Source organism: Haemaphysalis longicornis, unplaced genomic scaffold, assembly GCF_048455015.1.
Source record: "Haemaphysalis longicornis isolate Haplotype H1 unplaced genomic scaffold, Haemaphysalis longicornis Haplotype H1 scaffold_1, whole genome shotgun sequence".
Classification (NCBI taxonomy): Eukaryota; Metazoa; Arthropoda; class Arachnida; order Ixodida; family Ixodidae; genus Haemaphysalis; species Haemaphysalis longicornis.
The window spans coordinates 294,521,342-294,540,751 of record NW_027526203.1 but is presented as its reverse complement, the minus strand read 5'-3'; the positions used below and the strand labels follow the sequence as shown (position 1 = coordinate 294,540,751).

Genomic DNA, 19,410 nt, shown 5'->3' with positions numbered 1-19,410 from the left:
AAATTGGCGCGGAAACTACGCAAAGCGGATGCAGGCGTTCAGCGTGCTGTCTCGTACGTTGGCGTTTACATCGATTCCTTCTCGAAATATGCGTTGCAAACAATATTTAGACCCCCAAAATACAAAAAGGGATCGCACCCGAACCTGGACCTCGTGGCCGCATTCAAAGTGCAGCAGTAATGAAAGGTTCTAATAGATGGCACGAGAGCAGTGTAATGCTAAAAAAACTGTTTGATTCCTCTGTCATAGGAATCAGTAAAACACGAAAGTGAAATGTGCAGCGAAATCTGCAGCTGAGCATGATTTGCGGGTCGGCGGCTGTCTTATGAGTGTGCTTGGCGAGCGACGTCCTGCTGGCGGGTCAATTCGGCAAAGGTGTACTGACGTCATTTCCGTTACGGATATGACGTCAGTGAAATCTCGGGGAATCCCGGCACAAAACACTTTCGTGTTAAAATATAAAACCCGTAAACGAACAACCCTAAGTATAACGTACTCTTTAGTACAAAAGGTTGCTTTCCCGCAAGAAGACCCTGTGTGCAGAGGTGCACCCTTTACAGGCCACTTGCTTCGTTGTACTGGCGTCTCTTCCGTGAAGGCGGCGCACGTTAAAGATCCCCAGGTGGTCAAAATTAATCCGGAGCCCTCCACTACGGCGCGCCTCATCGCCTGCGTTGCGTCGGCGCGTTAAACCCTACGATCAATCAATCATCTCTTCCGTGAAGGATATGACGTCAGCGAAATCATCGTGTATCCGGGAATCAAACACTTTCGTGTTAAAATTGAATTGACCTTAGCAAACCTGCACCGTGTATATCGTGGCAAAAGGGAGACGGGAGAGGAAGAGCGTTAAATGTGGACGGTGGGTAGCAGAGATTCATTTACGAGGGAAGTGGTGGCAGAAGACTCGTCTTTCGACGACTTTTGCAGCGAAGTCAGCAGATATGCGACGCGTGTCGTTCGCTCAGATGGAGAAGAGCGGGGATATAAGGAGTATCGGTGTTCGATTTGAAGGAGAAGTAGGCGGAGATGCACCGGGCAAACGAAAGCCCACCATAGCTACACCTTCGGTGGCTTCCATCTTCACAGAGTGGAATGTCTCCAAATATTTTTCGCTGAAGCTCGCACCATGGGACGCCTTCCTCGTGTAGTGGAACGCCTCAGAAGATATGTATTTTTGTTACGGGCGCCCGAAGCCGCTCTTTTTCGTTGAACGGGATCTTAGGCTGTCGTTTTAAAGTAACGGTAACGATGATTATATTGATGCTTGCCCAGTTCGCCGCCTTTAATTAATCGAAATGCGTTACTCGTCATCGTTGGTCTATTTACATTATTTGCCGCAACTGGTACAGGGGCCGCGTGCTCGTGAAGGGCAATCTGCAACGCATCCAACTAAATCAGCCAGTAGAAAGCACGAAAGAACGCCCATGCACAGACAGTGAATCTTCATTACAGGTGCGTCCCATCATATTGCATTGTGCATGTTTCACAATATCAACCATACATTAATTTGATCCACTATAGAATGCGCAAGAACTTTTGGGGTGCGCAAAAGTGGCACGCATAGATGCGCAAAAAGTAACTGATCAGAAGTTACTCTTTCTTACACACGTCACTGAGACCAGTGTTTACGTCCGAACTCGAAGCCCTGATCCCAGTGTCCCGAAAATGTTATTTTCAAAATATTGCGTGCCTTTCAATCATATGTCGCCTAGTCTCGTTTCGAACTGTTGGTCGCACTAATGGGCGCGGAAGAGTGGCATGCTACGGTAAGCTGTGATCGTGCTACATGAGGTAACTTCAAGACAGACAATTTAACGTTTTGATTAAATTCTCTAAGTGATCCGCAGTGAGCCTAGTAACCCGCGCGTTACTAGGCTCCTTGAGCGATTTTTTGCGGCCCTTGCCAACCACAGAAGCCACGGTTATCAGCCGTGCTCATCAGCCGTGCTCAGCAAGCGTATGCAGAAGGACGCTGTTACCGCCAACTGGAAACGACGATGCAGCCGGCAGGAGCTAGCTTCCGCCGGAAGTTGGAATCGGGCGCACATACAACTGGAGTGCGGGAAGGCGGGGCGTGCCGTCAGGCTCATCGACAATGATGCCATGGCGAAGAAATAAATCGTACGGATTTCACCAAGCGCCGGGCCTGCGCAGTGAAGCTCGTTTTTCCCACGTCGGTGCTTGCACGTTGCTCGGCAGACACGATCGCCAGCCGTGCGCAGAACTGGCGCCACGACACCCAAAAAGCGCGTTATTTTCTGAAGTGATGGCGACGCCAACATTGCGTCGCCTATCGACATAAAGTGGCCAAAATTTACCCTAGGCTCTTAAAAACCAGCGGAAGGCCTGCGTTATTAACATAAATGAACTAAACTGTGTAACTAATCAGAAATGATACCCAATAAGTGGTGTATAATTACACTCATTTTCACACTGCTAATGGAATTTCGCGCGGCCTTGTCACCTCCGAAAGCTTCGTCTGACAAACCAGGGATGGTGCCACGCAGCCTAGCGACGGTGCTCTCACGACGCTCACAACATACGCACTTCAAAACACTAAAGCTGACGGATTCAGGATAATTATGATGATGATGAAAAAATCACACATCTCCACGCCGTGAACGATTCCGAGGGTGCGAAGCACTGGGATGCAAGTTGTGTATTGCCTGGGTGATGAGCGTCATCGTCCGTGCGTGCGGATTCACTCTGAGTTTTAAATGGTTTTGAGGTGCAGTAAACGCACTGTAAATGACAAGCGCCACACGAAAGACAATTCCCGTCCCAGTACTTCGCACCCTCGGCATCGCTCACGGCGTCTTTTTCCGCGAATTATCGTTAGATAGTTTCGGGTTTTTGCTTTATTTTTGCGTTTTGTACCCTTTGAAATTTGCGCTCTTTGCTACTGCTGTTACCAGCGCTGTCCCCAGATGGCGCGCGAATGGTACTACAGTGTGCGCCGCTCTCGATAGATGGCGCACAATTCTGTGCGCACGTAAAGCCCCTTGCGCACGGACATCTCCCGACATCGGCACGGACATTGCGAGGCCATAAAGGGCGCTGCTCTTCTGGCTCGCCGCCGACACATGAGCTACGAGCTTCATATAGAGGCTGCATACCAAGAGAAACCGATGCACACGCTGCTTAGCAAAGACAAGACCCTTCCTCGTGCGGCGAGAAATTCGGTGACTCGAGGAATTAACTCCTACTCGAAAACTCCGTAGAGGGCGCTGTTTGCAACCTTGGCAATATCCAAAACCTTCCTATTTCTGTTCTCCTGTGAGTAGCAAGCGAGCACGTGTTAATCTGGCTATCCTCTAACAGCAATCCATCCATGTTGAGGTAAATATTAATCCGCCTAATTCCTGCTAGTACTGTTGCCACTTTGCTGGAAGTATTTTTATAAGTCTACAAATTGCGTTACAAAAATTTTACTAGGTTGAAACTTTTTGGTTGGAAGTTTGTTTCTAAGCTGTAGCCATTTGAGATGAAGTTCAAACTTCCGTCTCTGCTCATTTGACTACATTCGTAATTTGAGAGATCGATTGGACAACAATTCCCATAATCTGTCTACCTTTGCTTTGTTTGAAGCCAGGGCAATGTGTCTCCTGTGGAATGCTGTCAAAAACAACCGCAACCGGTTTACTTTGAAGCGTCGTTTTACCATGCATCCAAGCATGCTTCCTGATTTACAGCACATGTAACGGCTAGTTTGCATAATTCTACATTTTATCGGTCGGAAATTTAAAACACATTATTATAAGCTAAGCAGCACATCCTGTGGAACTCGCAAAAAAACATACACGCTAAGTTATTCGCGAAGTTAGTCAGAGTTTCATTTCAAATAGAGTTCTGTTTGAAGAGTTCTGTTTGAAGAACAGCTGGCAAAATAACGCTGCAGGAGTCACTAGTCGCGAGGCATACCTCTGTTGTTTGCCGGGTGACCCTTCCCATTATGGGCCGGACGTTTGGTGCCACATCCCCTGTGCACAAAGGATTCACTAAGCCCAGCTGCTTTGAGGTGTGCGGTTTCTATTTCCTGCGCTGACACATGCACCCGATCGAAACACGGAAGCAGGGAAGGCAAAGATTGTGTCTTTTCTTTTTCTTTTCTGGTCGCGCCGTGGTTTTCTTTTACGTAAGTGCGCACAAGCGGGGTGCTAGCAGTTGCTGGAAGTCTGTTTATCCAGTCTGACAAGTTAATAGTGCTCTTGCGTGCTGCAATAAACAACTTCGTTTCGGTTGAGCTGGAAACTGGAAAAGAGGAGGAGGAGGAATAAATGTTTATTTCACGAGCGCTGGTGCTGCTGTTTGGGAAAAGAAAATTAACAAACCTCTTCCCTCCAGAAACAGGGGTGCACGCAAAGGTTGACCTCAGTGAAAACAAAAACGACCAAAATCGATACGCGATGACCGGAAGACGAAAACGAAAGCACTTGCGACAAAATCAAAACGCCATGACCGAAACGAAACCGCAAAAAAAAAAAAAAAACATCGATCGACCAAACGAAACCTTTTTATTTCGCTGAGGTTTAGCCGAACGCAAATGTTTGGTATACGTTATTGTAGATCACTCTTCTGCGATTATCTGGAACGTTTAAGTTCTTCAATGTCTGCGCACTCTTTCGCGAAGTGAACCACGCGTGTCCTATCCATGCCGCGCTAGAAGTTTAACTGTCCTTCGAAAGTGAGTTACCACACCGGCGATTAGGGGTGATGCGAGCGACGGCGGTAATTGGCTCCTATTGTGGCGTTATATAGCGTGGCATTTGTGCGTGCGCGTCCGCGACAGCTGTGAACGGCGAGCGAGAGCTGCACCGGAAAAGGCCGTTGATACAGTTGGCACAGTCAACACTTTATCTCTGGCCAATCCCTTCGAATGATTACGTGTCAAACACTTCAAGGGCATCACCATCATCATCATCAACAGCAGCAGCAGCAGCAGCAGCATCGTCGTTGTCGTCGTAGTCGCCATCGTCATGAGAGCACGTGGAAAAAGTTGGCTTTGCCGCAAGGCGTTTTGGTGCACGTCACCACCAACGGCGCAAGCCAATCAATACAAGATTCGCTTAAATTTTATGTAAATCACAGCATTTAAGGGCACCACAGTCGGAATTCACAGCCGGTTACACAGCCCGTCGACTGGACTTCGTGCCACTTCTACGTAGACAATGCCAGGTCCACAATTGACGCCTCTGCCCTTGTGAAACGGTTAAATGTCAGCAAGACCAGGGCACTGTTCTTACACTGCCGTGATGTCACCAGTGAAGGCAGGGTGACGAAGGCCTGGGACCATGTGTCAACCATGCGGCTCTACTTCAAGGCGTTGCGCCACGCCGTAAAGTCTGCGGCAAGTTAGTTGCACCAAACGTGCGAATTACCTTTTTCTTTTTGACCGCGTCTTAAATAAGCGTACATGTACCGAATGTACATTTATTTTACATATTACTTTACGGTACAATTTCAGTATGCTGTACCTGCACCGTATGGCTCCTGAAAGTACTGTCTTTGTCTTTGTATCAATCATTACTTTTTTGTGCACCGTACCTTATTGTATCAAAATTTAAACCAAACTCGTTATTAATTTGCAAGCTTTGTTTTCTTTTTCACCTATTTGCTTTGTTGGCTAGTTTCGTGTGGGAGCGCTTGGGTGACGTGAGAGCCTGACCATTAGTCGTTTAGCTATATAAATTCGTCTTATTACTGTGTTAATTTCTTACTCCGTTCAGTAGTTACGGAGCACCTGAATAGAGCGATGCCTAAAATGACTCAATTCGTTATTTGATGACTGAAAGGGCGATGTAAAGTGAGGTATAGTTTACCTGAAGGTTATACTTTTGGCAGTGCCCAATTACTTCTTACATACATGAACAACCTCCGTAACTGTCTCACTTCACTACCCGAGTGAATATTGTACATAGATGAAGCCCCCCAACTCAACCTCCCACAAAAAAAAATATGTCAGTATGATTATATAACTAAACCATCATCTGCCTACCATTAATTACTGACGAAGTTGAAATCTGTTGTTGATTAATCCATCAAAATCAAAATTAATGATTTTTTATGACGCCTAGAAAGTGTCGTTATGAAATCAACTCTTAACATCAATTCCCACGCAATTTTTCGACTGATACGCACGTTTTTAGGAATCGATGTTTGAAGCGTGCTGAAATTTAACACACACATCAACTTAATGAGAAAAAAAAGGCTGCATGTGGCCTTAAGATATTAATAAAAGCACACCGTAATTTTTCCTGGCTCCCCTTATGCCCCCTGTTTGGCTTTATTGGGCGGTGAAAATAACTATTTTAACTAGTCATTGAACTTCACTTAAAGTCGCACGCTGCGCCATTATATCAAACTTGTAATCCGGAAAGCTAGTTTAGCGCTCGTGTTCGCACCTTTCTTTTTACCTTAATGTTGCTCCCATTACAGGCATTGCAGAGATTATATATATACGCTGTGCCTTTTCTGGCGAACTCTACCCAGTTTTTCTACATGATTGGTAGAACTAACCTAGAAAGCCCAAATAAAGCGTGATTTTTCTTTACAGAACAAGTTTTCCCTTCTAAAAGCACACACTAACTATGGTAAACAGACGTTTGGTTTTGATTTGGTTTGCTTGCGAAGAGATATATAACAAACTCACGTATACCTTTAGAACACAAATATGTGTGCCATTTTTTAACTATTCCCTTCGATAACTTCTTTCAAAGAATACGCCGAATTTCGATGCGCTTCTTCAAGTTTCGTTTAGTCTTATTTTTTGTATCTGCGCTGCATGTGTGCTCTGGGATTTGTGTAAGCGATCTGTGTAACCTTGGAGTGTATTGAATTGATATGAATAAGTGTGAATATGGATGGCTTTATAAAGAACATCAAAGCATTCTGACGGGCTAGTTGGTCTGACATGACGGAAACTTCCATCATGTATAAAGTGCACTTAATGAGTAGCTAGTTTATTTTTGTGATTCCTCATTGCCATTCCCCGTGAACTTTTCTCATCTGGTTTTGTAATTCTCGGTTTTTGTTGAGATATTACACAGTGCACGTGTTTTTTTTTCAATTGTACGATTACAATGTCCAATTTATGCTTCTTTCGTTCTTCTGGAAGGTGTAAGCAATTTGTTTTTGTGTATGTACTTACTAACAAGAAATCCCAGTATAGTATATTACTCTGGGACATCTTTACGCACGAACTTTATTTCGTGATTTACTACAATGATTAAGACAACTGATTAAGACAATGTAATCACTTTAATGGCGTTGAAAAAAAAAACAATAGCCTGCACTGCTCGGAACAGTTATGCAGTAGCATTGAGTTGCGCAATGAGCGAAAAATCGCCGAGCCAGGAACGCGGCAGATAAATTACTATTTGCTTACAACAACGGGGCCAAAAAATTCACATTGGATGCGGATGCGGGTATGCTCCAACCTGACCTCCCTACTGGCTGCGACGCGTCTTGTTTCTGCGAACGCAACGAAGACGAGCGCGTCATCCGTTTCCGCTGCCCTGACGTTACGCTTAACGTGGCGCTTTCGGGTACAACGTTGTAAACCGGTACCCACAGCTTGACGTACAATAACTTTGGCGTTCATTGGTACGTATGGTGACGTATACAGCCAAACTGCTGGCGCTGCAGTGGTACGTAGGAACGTGGGTATCATATGCATCGGCCATGTTAGGCCTAGGGTTACCCTGTGAGGTCCACGGTGTTCAACCGGTACCCGAAACTGGATGTAACGAGATAGGCGTTGCTTGGAACGTCGTTAGCTAGATGCTAGGGCTACCAAACTTGAGCCTAAAATAAGCCTATAACATGGGCAAGCGGCCAAGCTCTCTTAGTGACAGTAAGAGAGACGGAAAAGACGCGAATAAAAAAAAAAGGATGATGATTATGATTGTGGTGATGAGAGGACACGCGATTCCTACACGCACCGGAACGAGCTTCCTACTCACGCCACTGTCCCACCTCGCGGCGCTACGGTCAACAGCAAGCCAGGGCGTTTTGCGCAGCGCACCACCGACGCTGCGGCCGTTTCTGTACCTCTCGGCGCGGAGGAACCGAGCAGCGCCCACAATAGCGACATATTCTTCCGGCAGCTGAACATTAATGCTTTCGCATTCACTGCATCATAAGTGCTTAGATGTTCGCATAGTTTTTCTTACCACGGTGATATTCTCGGCAACATATTCATGTATCGAGACATGGAAATTACCACTATAGGAGTGAAATTTGGGCCCTGCCTCTTTTAATCTTAAGTATCTTTCTGTAGGCACCGAACATCTGTATTCAAGATCGTCTTAAACATTGCCGCAACAACCTTCAAAATGTATTAGCAGCTATCGTCGTGCCCGGCATTGATGAAATTGAAAATTAAACGCGGAAGCAAGCGCGCAACCGTCTCAAATTTCTCTAATGCAGCACGCTTCTTCGCTTCTTCCGCACGATGACAGCTTATACGACACCACTTGGTGGCCGGGCATGCATCAACAAAACACACTTTCAAGGGACAGCCTTCTCCATAACGGTTCTAAAACTGATTCGGTGGCGCTGCTACTATCGGCAAGTATATCTCACTGCTTTAGACAGCCAATGTACTTAAATAGAGCATATTAGAAATCTATTTTACTGGAATACCAGATTATTCGTTACGCCCCAATTGCTACGTCCATGCCTGCTGCATAAAATAGGCTGTCATCCCTCCCTACGTGTCTTCTTCCCGCCTAGTCCTCCGAACAGTTCTCGACGCCTTGATCATCGCTAAAACATCAAACCATACTTATGCGCCCACAACGCATTTCGTTAGTCCTTCTTCCCTCGCACCATAATAGAGTGGAACCCCCTCGCGAACAGCTTGTGTTCGTTTCACAGCAAACGGCAACAAATTGTTTAGATCAGCGTTAGCCACTCGCTTTTCTGGGTGAACAACCTTATCCAGCCTCTATACCAATTGGACATTGCGTACTTAATATGCGCTGTTCTTAGCGCTTATATTGTATGTCTTAAGGCCTGAATACATCACTATTAGCTATTACACCCCCCCCCCCCTCCTTCACCGCATTTTTTAACACTACATGAATACTGCTTTTTGCCTGTATATTCTTGAGCGTGTGATCGTTCCCTCCTATGTATTAGCAATCAGTTTGCTGCTTTTAGAGTGCAGCTCTTAAGCGCCCGCTCAGGTGGTTTCGCTTCGTTCCTCGCCGTCGGTCTTGTAACCGAACGAACGAATAGGCCACCGAAGATAGAGGAGATAGAACGAGCAGAAAACCGTAGGAGGAAAGTATCGCGAGGTGTGTGGGGTAAGGCGGTATGCCGACGCCGCGCGACATGCTCCGCGGCGGCGCCCCGCTACGAGATAACGGCAGAGTAGCGCGCGCCGTCGTGCGTTCTTTGCTGTCGCGATCACTTCCTTGAAACGAAGGAAGTGCTGCCTGAGAAGAGGAGCCGCCGACGCCAGAATCCACAGGTGCGCGCCGCCGACGCTGCAGCTATGCGCCGTCACCGAGAACACTTTGCCGTTCGCGCTGCGCTGAAATTTCGCATTAAAGAGTATCGTATTCGTCAGCCAATTTTTTATTCCCTTTTTTTTCTTTTTTTTCTTTCGGCACATTTGTGCTTGGGAACCAGTTATGAACGGTGCTTATGAACTGTGCGCCTCTGCGCCTGGGTTGTATTTTTCAGTCATGTTAAGGACTCCTTCGGATGTTACTTTTTTACCGATTTTATATGCGGTTCTACCCCCCCCCCTCCACCGCTCCCCCTTGTAGCGCCCTACCAGCGTCCTGAGCGTCGAATAAATAACTAAAGAGAAATAAAAAATGGTTCTGGTGGTTTTCTACACATTGCAAGACTTTTGGTAGTATATATAGTTTTTTCGATATTTTGCTGTTGTAGGTAGCTGAAACTAACTGGAAGTAGTCTAGACTAGAAAGAACAAAATACTGAAAAAAGTAACACCATTATTTCATTTGGAAGTACATCGTAGATATGATAAAAAAGTTCGATCGTTCGAATTGAAAAGCATCCGATTTTTTCTGGGTTAAATTTGTTGCCAAAATGAATCGCACGCCGATATTCTTTTTAAAGAATATGCTAGTATCATCGGCTTAAAATATATTTTGCCCTGACATTAGTACTAACAATGTTATTATAATCATAAATTATAACGAAAACGGCTAAAATACTGCCCTATGGCATGCCCCTACAAGCAAAGAGTGGAACAGAGAGGTCATCATTGATACTGCGACCGTTTGCTTCCGGTGTTCAAGATAACATGTGTTGAGGGATGCAGCTTTTTCGCCGTTGCCATAATGTGGCAATTCCTTAATCAGAATTTAATGATTGGTGTATTTAAATGTTTCTTGTAAAATCAAGAATAAGCCCTGGAAGTGGCTCCCCGTCACGAATTTAATTTGAAATATAAACCCTTTCTGAGACAGCAAGGTCCACTCCGTCCTGACACCCTTGGGAAATCCAAATTGATATTTCGTAATAAGTTTCTGTTTGTGCTCACGTTCCATAAACCGATTTAAGATTATTTTCTCGTTCACTTTGAGAACATGGGGAGGATTGATAGAGGATGACAGTAATATTTGTCAGGGGTACCGGACATTGAACAGAATGCAAATTGCTATTTCCCGGCTGCGTGTTTCTTTCCGAGTAGCGGCGCTGTCGTTACGATACAGGAGTAAAACCAAACTTCCGTGCGTGAACATTTCGGCGGAGGGTAAATGTTTTCAAGTGGTGTACAGTAATCGGTAGCCCTCAATGCTGAACGCCTGGTGGCCCAGGTGAAGCTTGGGTGCGTAAAACCCAAACTTTAATAATTGCTACCGCGATCCCCTGAAGTAAGTTCAACGAAGGCGCGTTAGGATTAGTACCAACGACGTTGTGCACTGAGGAGAAACACGTTGTGCGCTTTCTCCTAATACCTCCTGGAAAACTTCCGCTCAATGGGTTACTGAGCATCAATGCCAGATAGCTGGCGTTCTTCATATCAATTTTTCTCTGATGTAGCATGTATGATAAATTTGACGAAGATTTAAAAACTCTGAGCGCACTTTAATGCGCGCGACCTGCTCAAGTCCACTTCCGCCAGATCACTTCACATCATGAAATCGATGGCTGGAAGCGCAGACCTCCCGCTACGATAATGGGCGTGCTACGATGCTTTAGTGTATGTCCGCATGCAAGAGAGCGCTTTCCGTTTTCCGGACTGAAGGCAGGTTCGACCGAGGAACCGGAAATGCGGAACGAGTGTTTCCGCGGTTTTCTACTCGCGAGCGTTTCACGTCTTTTGTTTTATTTCTTTATGAGCGCACAGAAAAGACGATAGTGTTGTGGACAGAGCGAGTCAGCGCGCCCCACCGACAGTGAGCGTGTCCCACAATGTTTCCATGTGCTGCAAGCGTAAAAACGCCTATTCGAGCTCCCGCTGAGCCCTCTTGCACCCCAATAGAAAGCTCAGCCATTGGGAGCATTTCCGAAAGCTTTGTAGCGGCAAGCCACAGAGCCAGCGGCAGCAGTCTGACGTAGGACAACGAGTGCGCTCACCCTGCCGGAGGGCTCGCGCGCCCCTGGCATCAGTAGATAGAGACCCCACGGTGTTCCGAATAAACCGACCTTGCTACGTGGTCTGGTCGTCTCTCTTTCAACGCCTCCGTGGCATGCGCTCTACAGCTTCATTCGTCCTTAGCCAGATATGTTGCCCACCAGCCTTCAATATTCGCTTCTCGCATTGCGTAGTAGGTGCCGTTCACTTCCTTTATCGCAAGTCACCGTCCTTACTCCTCTTTTCCTCCAGCTCCATTTGAATTTTATATCTTTATTCGCCTGTTTTGGGGTAATATGCTCATTTGGTGAGAAAATCTGGCAACTAACTGCGACAAGCTGAATTAATGACACGGTTATGCTTGTACTGGGCACCTCCCATTTCAGACGAACTAATTGTCCATATTAGCAGCCCGCCGAAAATCCTTTTCGCAAACCAAGAAAGGAAGAAATTACGAAGAAGTGTGGACTGTGTTTTCTGAGAATGCGGCACATATTTGCTTTTTTTACCAATAAGCGGCTCGAATCTCGCCGTCTTATCTTGCTCAGCCATTACCTGAGGCCACTGCAAGAAAAACCACCGAGCGACTTTTCGTCTAGGGAAGTTTTCCTATCTACGCGCCTAGTATTATCAGCCTAGAACACCCAGATTAAGAATGGGATGGTGGTCGACATTACGAATATAAAAAAGAAAGCCGAATGAGAGAGTCGGAGAACGATCTTTAATGAAGTCTGGCGATGTCAGTCGGGCTAAAATGCCTAACTTGTTTTACAGATACAGTTTATTAACCTGCCAGGCCTTCCTACACGTCACTCCTTTCTCGTTTTGATCAGACCAAGCTGAGTGCTCGGTGGATACCTTCACATTGTAAGAAAGAATTGGCCGCGCATCTGCCTGCTTCACCGCAGATGTCCCCAGCCGCGTAACTCCTTTCCCGCTCTGCGCTCCGACCCCTCGCGTTCTTCCCATCTCTGCCCACTCCTCTCGTGAGGAAGCGGATCGGGTCTGTTCAGTGCAATTCAATTTTCCTGCCTTCGCGCTGCTCGCGCGCCACCTGTCGGGAAAGTCCGCATCTTTATTACCTTTGGTTTCTTGTTCTGCCCGAACAGCACAGGCGTGAGTTCTGTACTTTTTGTGTTTTCTTTTATCTCGCACGTGCTGGAGCCTGTCTGCGGAATTTTAACGCATTGGTCTTTTTTTCTTTTTCAGTTGCTATCGTAAAAACCCACCCAACGTGTATTCGTAACTAAAAAAACGCGGGTACTGCCGATTATGTACTTACATCGTGCCTCAAATATACCCGAGGTTTTCTTTGCGCTAAATACGAGGGACGAATTGTTACAACTCTTGGCCGGAAGGCTGAATGGAGGGACAGACAGACAGACCAAAATGTTCTCATTTAAGTAGCCTCGGAAGGATGATGTATTTAAAAGTTCAAATATCGGCACCGAGCTAGACTTTGGCTGTGAGGCGCGCCGTAGCGGATGGCTAGTGCTTAATTTAGAACACTCGGGGTTCTTTAACATGTGCATAAATCGGGTTTACACGGGCGTTTCGTATTTTGCCACTATCGGAAATGCAGCCTCCGCCACCTGTTAACGAACGAGCGACCTGCTTTCCTAGTCTACTGTCGCGACAGAGTATTCACTTACTCGCTTTCTCTAAGTTTTGAGTTCTTGTTTGTTTCGTGCTATTAAAATCAAGCAGTCTCTGTCCACAGTCCCATGTGAACGACGTTAGAGGTCTTTGGATTAATATCAGGCTATGTTTTTGAGAGTGTTAATAGGACCATTTCTCTTTTAGGTTTCCGAACAACATGAGCTGGCGTAGTGCTTCCGAGAGCACCAGATGTATTAAAACACCACGTTGCGTATCGTAAAATAAGTCACAACCAAACTGACACCGATGCATGCGTCTACCATACGATATAAATAAGGACAGCGCTGCACGTTCTCATTACGTTTTGGCGAGACAATGAACGTGAGATGGCCAATAAATAGTTTCGATTATAATCAAGCCGATATTCTCCAGCTTCTTTTGCTCCCTGTTTGTGTATCTCCAAATAGATAAGACGGGTAAAAAACCTCATTTACCGAGAGTTTGATTTAGAGCCGTGGAGTAAACTACTGAGAAGCGTCGTGTCTGTTTAGTGCCTGTGTTTTGTACTTGCAACCTGCTACACAATGTTTGGCCATGCACGAGTGCAACCGCCGCACGTGCCCGCGATATGCCCCCAGGGCGCGTGTGAAAACACGTGCTGCCCCCTGTCGATGAGCTCCTCCCGCCCGCCCCCCAGGAAGCGGAGCAGGATCTCCGATGACGTCAGAGAGGTCGGGCGCCTTAAGATCGACAGAAGTCGTTCCCGTTCTCGTCCCGGCTCTTCAGTTGGCGCGCTCAGGCGACCGCGTGCGGAGAGTGCATCAGCCGGCATAAGCCACAGGCTTGGCCAGACACGCTTGATGATTTCGTTCGAATGAGCGCGTTCCAGAGCCTCTCTGAATCGCCACTCGCTGCCCCGTCCAGCATGCTGAGACTCAACCATAGCGTGAACCGAATGAGGAAAAAGCGCGAAACATAAATAACCTCAAGCTTATAATTTTCTGAGATATTTTGCTGCACCAGAAGCAATTCGGTGGCTTTTCCCGCTCTTTCATTTCCAGCGCCTCTATTTGATGCCGCAGTTTGCCCACTGAATCACGGCCTTAGTTAAGTTGTTCCGCGCCTGTAGGACCTCCCGTTTGTGTTGCGCGGGATGCGAGGATAAGTGGCCGGTTGCGGGCATCAGTTAGGCGTCCTAAGAGCATGGAACTGGGGCGGGTGCCAGCGACGGCGCTTGTGGACATGGTCATACGGCCGTAGGACAGCCTATGCTGTGTAGGGTGTCCTAGGGCACCGTCCACCCGGCGCTTCTGGGCAGGGACTGTCGTGGACGGGTGCTGTTGCCAAGGGCGGGGCTGTGGCCAGCTGCTTGCTCGCCGCTGTCGGTCGGCGGATGAGAGCGCGCGCTCATGGCGGGCCGGCCGGGGGGCGCGCTGGGAGGACTGATGGGACGCAGCATCCGCGCGGAGTGCCCAAGGGCCTCGTCCAGCGCTTGCTCCCGGAAGGTCGCACGGCCTCCGTCCGACCAGGGCCATCGTGTGTAGTTGGGGATCTATACACGATGGTTGGGGCGGGGTCGGTCCGGACGTGGGGCCGTGCGAGGGCGCATCGATCGCGGATGGGGGGTGCGGCCATTAGGGAGCGATGACGGATCCCCGGCCATCGATCCCCGGAGGGGGGGACAGGAGGGACCAGGAGGGCCACTTACCGGCAGACACAGACACAGACAAGGCGTCCTCTCCTAGGGGGCCGCATTTACCTGAGTGCAGTCCCGACGGGGCCCGGGGAGGCGCATCACGAGCGCGCGCACAGTCCCTCGCCAAGCAGCAGCGCACCGGGCAAGCTCCTCGCCGCACTGGCAGCCTTGGCGTTCTGCTGCGCCCGCGCGCAGCGGCGTCTCGCGGAGCAGCCCACCCCGCCGGGGCGCTGCGGTCGCCCATCCTCGAGGCGCCTCCGGGATGCGCGCCTCTCTCCCGGAGCAGCCTCCTCCCGCGCTTCGCAGAGGCGGCGGCTGCTGCCGGATGCCGCCCTCCCCGCCGCCGCCGCCGCATGGCGCCTCCCGGGCCGCCACAGGTTCGCGCTCTCCGTGTCAGCGGGGCACGCCGCCCGCGCGCCCATTCCGCCGCCGCCGCCGCTGCTGCTGGCACGGCCTGGCTCGCAACTCCTGGAGAGAAAAAAAAATCGCTACACAACGCACTGCCATTTAAAAACAACGGGCCTTTGCGATGCTTCCTAACCCCACATCTGTGTTGTCGGTGTCGCTAGATATTTAACGAAAGTGGCGCATATGCCCCTCAAAATACTCATGCAAAGTAATTGGGCTTTTAATGACTACGCGTGGCGCGTTCTAGTAAAGTACTTTCTCACCACTCGACTCCTGCTAATGAGCCTCACTTAGTGGCATTATAATGTGTGATGCAACATTTAGAAGTGCGCGCTTGACGGCGTTTCTCCGCGATGTCGGGAGGTAATGTGCGGCTTCGACAGAAGTCGATCATTTTGGCATAGGGGGCTGTTTAAGATTTCCCCGGCAGCATCACCGTCGAGAAGGCTGCAGGGAAACTCCCACTGCCCCCTGTCAAAAACTGCTCATAGGACATAGCTTTTGCAACATTATTATTATCTCGTCTCCGCAATGTTCAATATACTTGGGAAAGCGCAGAAGAGGCACTTTAAGGGCATTACGTGCGTACGATAGAAACATGCTTTGGCGCTTTTTTAAGTCAAAGGGGGTCGATGCCGTTATACAAGGCTCGAGGCTAGAGACGACAGAAGTGAATTCTCGCCATCGTGCGTATATATGATTCGACATGCGAGCTGGCCGTTCGCCAGGTGTGAGCGCAAGCCGGGAAGGGAAGTGGACAGTTGCTCTTAAAAATACACTGCCACGCCGGAAGAGAGACAATGAATAGCGTAAGGTCCGGTGCCGCTTTTAAGCCAGCTGACCTTTCCATTTTACAAATGCTCTTCTGCGTCAGCCACTCAGGGGAACATTTCAGCTTTACGCTTAGGCAATGTCACGCGTCGCCTTTAGCGATTGCAGGCTGTACTGGGCCCCACTTTTCAGCTCGCAGTTGTAAAGGAGCAAGGAAAACAAAATACTCAATTCGAAATATCTAGCCTTTGGTAACTTACCCAGCTCCATTACAGTCACAAAAAAAACAATTTTTGACAAAAAAACAAATGCAGGAGAGAGAGAGAGAGAGAGAGAGAGAGAGAGAGAGAGAGAGAGAGAGAGAGAGAGAGAGAGAGAGAGAGAGAGAGAGAGAGAGAGAGAGAGAGAGAGAGAGAGAGAGAGAGAGAGAGAGAGAGAACTTTATTCTGGAACCGTTGGGTCAACGACGAGGGGTGACCAGCGCTTGGAGGGCGCCGGTGACCTGGGCTGCTCGTTCAGCGAGTCCTTGCTGGACCGGCGGATCCGAGCTGCCTAACGCCGCCTCCCAGTGCTCCACACAAGATATGAGAGGGAATGAGTTTTGAAGGCATTGCCAAATTATATGAGCAACTGTTTCGTGGGCTGCACAGTCGGGACATTGGCGAGAGGGAAATACAGATGGATAAATTGCATGTAGTCTGGCGCGACAGGGGAGGGTGTTGGTTTGGAGAAGGCGCCAGTACCGTTCCTCGGTGATAGAAAGTGACCAATGGGGTGGAGGGTAGCGCCGGCGAGAGAGGCGGTAGTGGCAGGTAATTTCCTGGAAAGTCGGAAGGCTGTCGCGGGTTGATTGGGCTCCATGGGAAGGGGTGCGACCTGCCCCAGCTCGGTGGGTTAGCTCTCGAGCTGCAAGGTTAGCCGCTTCGTTTCCTTCCATCCCCGCATAGCCTGGAGTCCAAATCAACTCCGCGTGGGAAGTGGGAGGATTTTGAAGGAGAATTTTGAGAGCCTGTGGGGAAATAATACCCCGAGCGAAATTTCGAATGGCCGTTTTCGAATTGGAGATAACAATTGTTGGGGTAGGCCGATGAGTGAGCGCTACCGCAATAGCCGCCTCATCCGCAGTGGCAGGGGAGCGCGTTCGGATAGTGAGTGAATGGTAAGAGGTTGCTTTTGGATCAAAGATGGCGGTGACTGCGTAGGCGCTGTGACGGGTATAACTCGCGGCGTCCACATAGGCGGTGGACTGGCCCATGGGGTATTTGCGGCCTAGGACGCGTGTGCGATGTTCACGGCGTTTAATATTGTGCTCCGGGTGCATATTGCGGGGAATCGGCCGCACAAGCAGGAGATTGTGCAAGTCGGGTGGAATGTAGACTCTGGAGTCAGTAACAATCGGTGCATGAAGCCCGAGCGACTATAGGATGTATCTGCCAGTAGAAGTGGTAGAAAGGCGGGTAAGTTGACTGACAGAATGGGCTTCTATGAGCTCTTCAGCTGTGTTGTAAATGCCGAGGCGTTCCAGTTTGGCTGTGGAAGTTCTTTGAGGGAGTAAAAGCACCGTTTTGTATATTTTTCGTATGAGGCAGTTAATTTTAGACAACTCCGTTTTATTTGGGTTAAGGTACGGGAGGGCGTATGTCAGGCGACTGAGCACGAAGGCTTGAACCAGCCAAAGGCGCTCAAATTCCGTCATTCCTTTGTTTCGAGCTGTTATGCGACGGATGAGGCCAATAGTTTGGTTGACATGTGAGGTGAGTTCAGAGATATATCGCGTATTGGCTCTGTTGCGCTGTATGGTCAAACCGAGGACTTTAAGAATAGGGACACATGGTATGGGATTATTTTGTATTTGTATAGTTACGTCTGGAGTGGAGCGTGACCGGCGGGGGGCAGGAAGAGTCAAGAGCTCCGACTTACTTGGGGAGCATTCAAGAACGGCCAGTGCCGCATCTGCTACGACGATGTCTGTGCCTGACTGAAGCGCCTCCTCAATTTGTGCATCGCTACCTCCGGCGCACCACAGAGTAATGTCATCAGCATAGAGACTATGTCTAAGATGTGGAATTTGAGCTAAACGCTTAAGGAGATTAAGGAGAGCGAGATTAAAAAGGAGAGGAGAAAGGACTGCACCTTGAGAGGTACCAAAGGAGGGCATGTGAATGGTGTCCAATACTAAGTCACCGACGTGAATCACGGCAGTACGATTAGTAAGAAATTATTTTATATAAGTGTAAACCCGTTGCCCGGGGTTAGACATTGCGAGCTTTTGGAGTATAGCTCGGTGTGAAACTCTGTCGAAGGCTTTGGTGAGATCTAGTGCTAGAATAGCAGCTGTACCTACTTTGGAGGCCGGGATAATGATCTCATGTTGAAATTGCAAAAGGAGATCCTGTGTCGAAAGACCCTGCCTGAAGCCTAGCATGGTGTGGGGAAGTGCATTGGTTTTGGTAAGATGTTGAACTAAGCGGGCATGGATGATGTGAATGAATGAATGATTGTAGGGTTTAACGCGCCGACGCAACGCAGGCGATGAGGCGCGCCGTAGTGGAGGGCTCCGGATTAATTTTGACCACCTGAGGATCTTTAACGTGCGCCGAAATCTCGCACACACGGGCGTTTTTGCTTTTCGCCTCCATCGAAAAGCGGCCCCCGCGGCCGGGAATCGAACCCGCGTCCTCGTGCTCAGCAGCGCAACGCCTTAGCCACTGAGCCACCGCGGCGGGTGCATGGATGATGTGCTCAAGAACTTTCCCTACGCATGAAGTGAGGGATATTGGGCGGAGATACTCCAATTTCAATGGTTTGCCCGGTTTAGGTATTAGAGTTATTTTAGCGTGCTTCCATGACGAAGGCAAAGTGCCTGTGGTCCAATAAAGATTATATAGTACTGTGTGAGGATGTAGATGGAGTTGTCGTCTAAATTTCGAAGGAGTTTATTGGTTACACCATCTTGCCCAGGTACTGATCCAGGCCTAATCTTCATGAGTGCCGCTCTGACCTCCGTTTCGGAGATTTCTCTGTCTAAGTCCGGATTATTATCGCCCGTGTATGACGGCAGCTCCATGGTATCCCCTTCAGCTATGTAGAGAGTACGAAGACGGTCTAGGAGTTGTGTATCTTCACCGGGAAAGTGTTGAATAATTTTCATGAGCCGATTATTTGTAGCTATTCGCGAGTGACTGGGATCCAACATGTGTTTAAGGAGGGCCCAAGTACGCCTCATGCTGAGATTTCCTTTCATCTGTTCACATACCTGGCCCCATTGAGCACGAGCAATTTCAGCGGTATAACATACTGAGTGGCGCAAATACACAACACACAAGAAAGAAGACACGGACAGGCGCCACTCAGTATGTTTGTAGACCTCAAC

General features: G+C 48.5%; 1 protein-coding gene across 3 annotated transcripts in view; it reads right to left on the bottom strand.

The window, feature by feature from the left end:
- The window catches only part of LOC144148347 (innexin unc-9-like), a 53,518-nt gene extending 38,443 nt beyond the window's left edge, over nucleotides 1-15,075 (bottom strand). The window contains exon 1 of one of the 3 annotated variants that reach the window (XM_077679898.1): nucleotides 14,922-15,075. The gene's annotated coding sequence lies outside the window, so the exon portion shown is untranslated. Of the gene's footprint in view, nucleotides 1-14,870 lie in introns of all 3 variants that reach the window. The other 2 variants (XM_077679909.1, XM_077679905.1) reach the window with 2 other exon arrangements.
- Nucleotides 15,076-19,410: the final 4,335 nt, after the last annotated feature.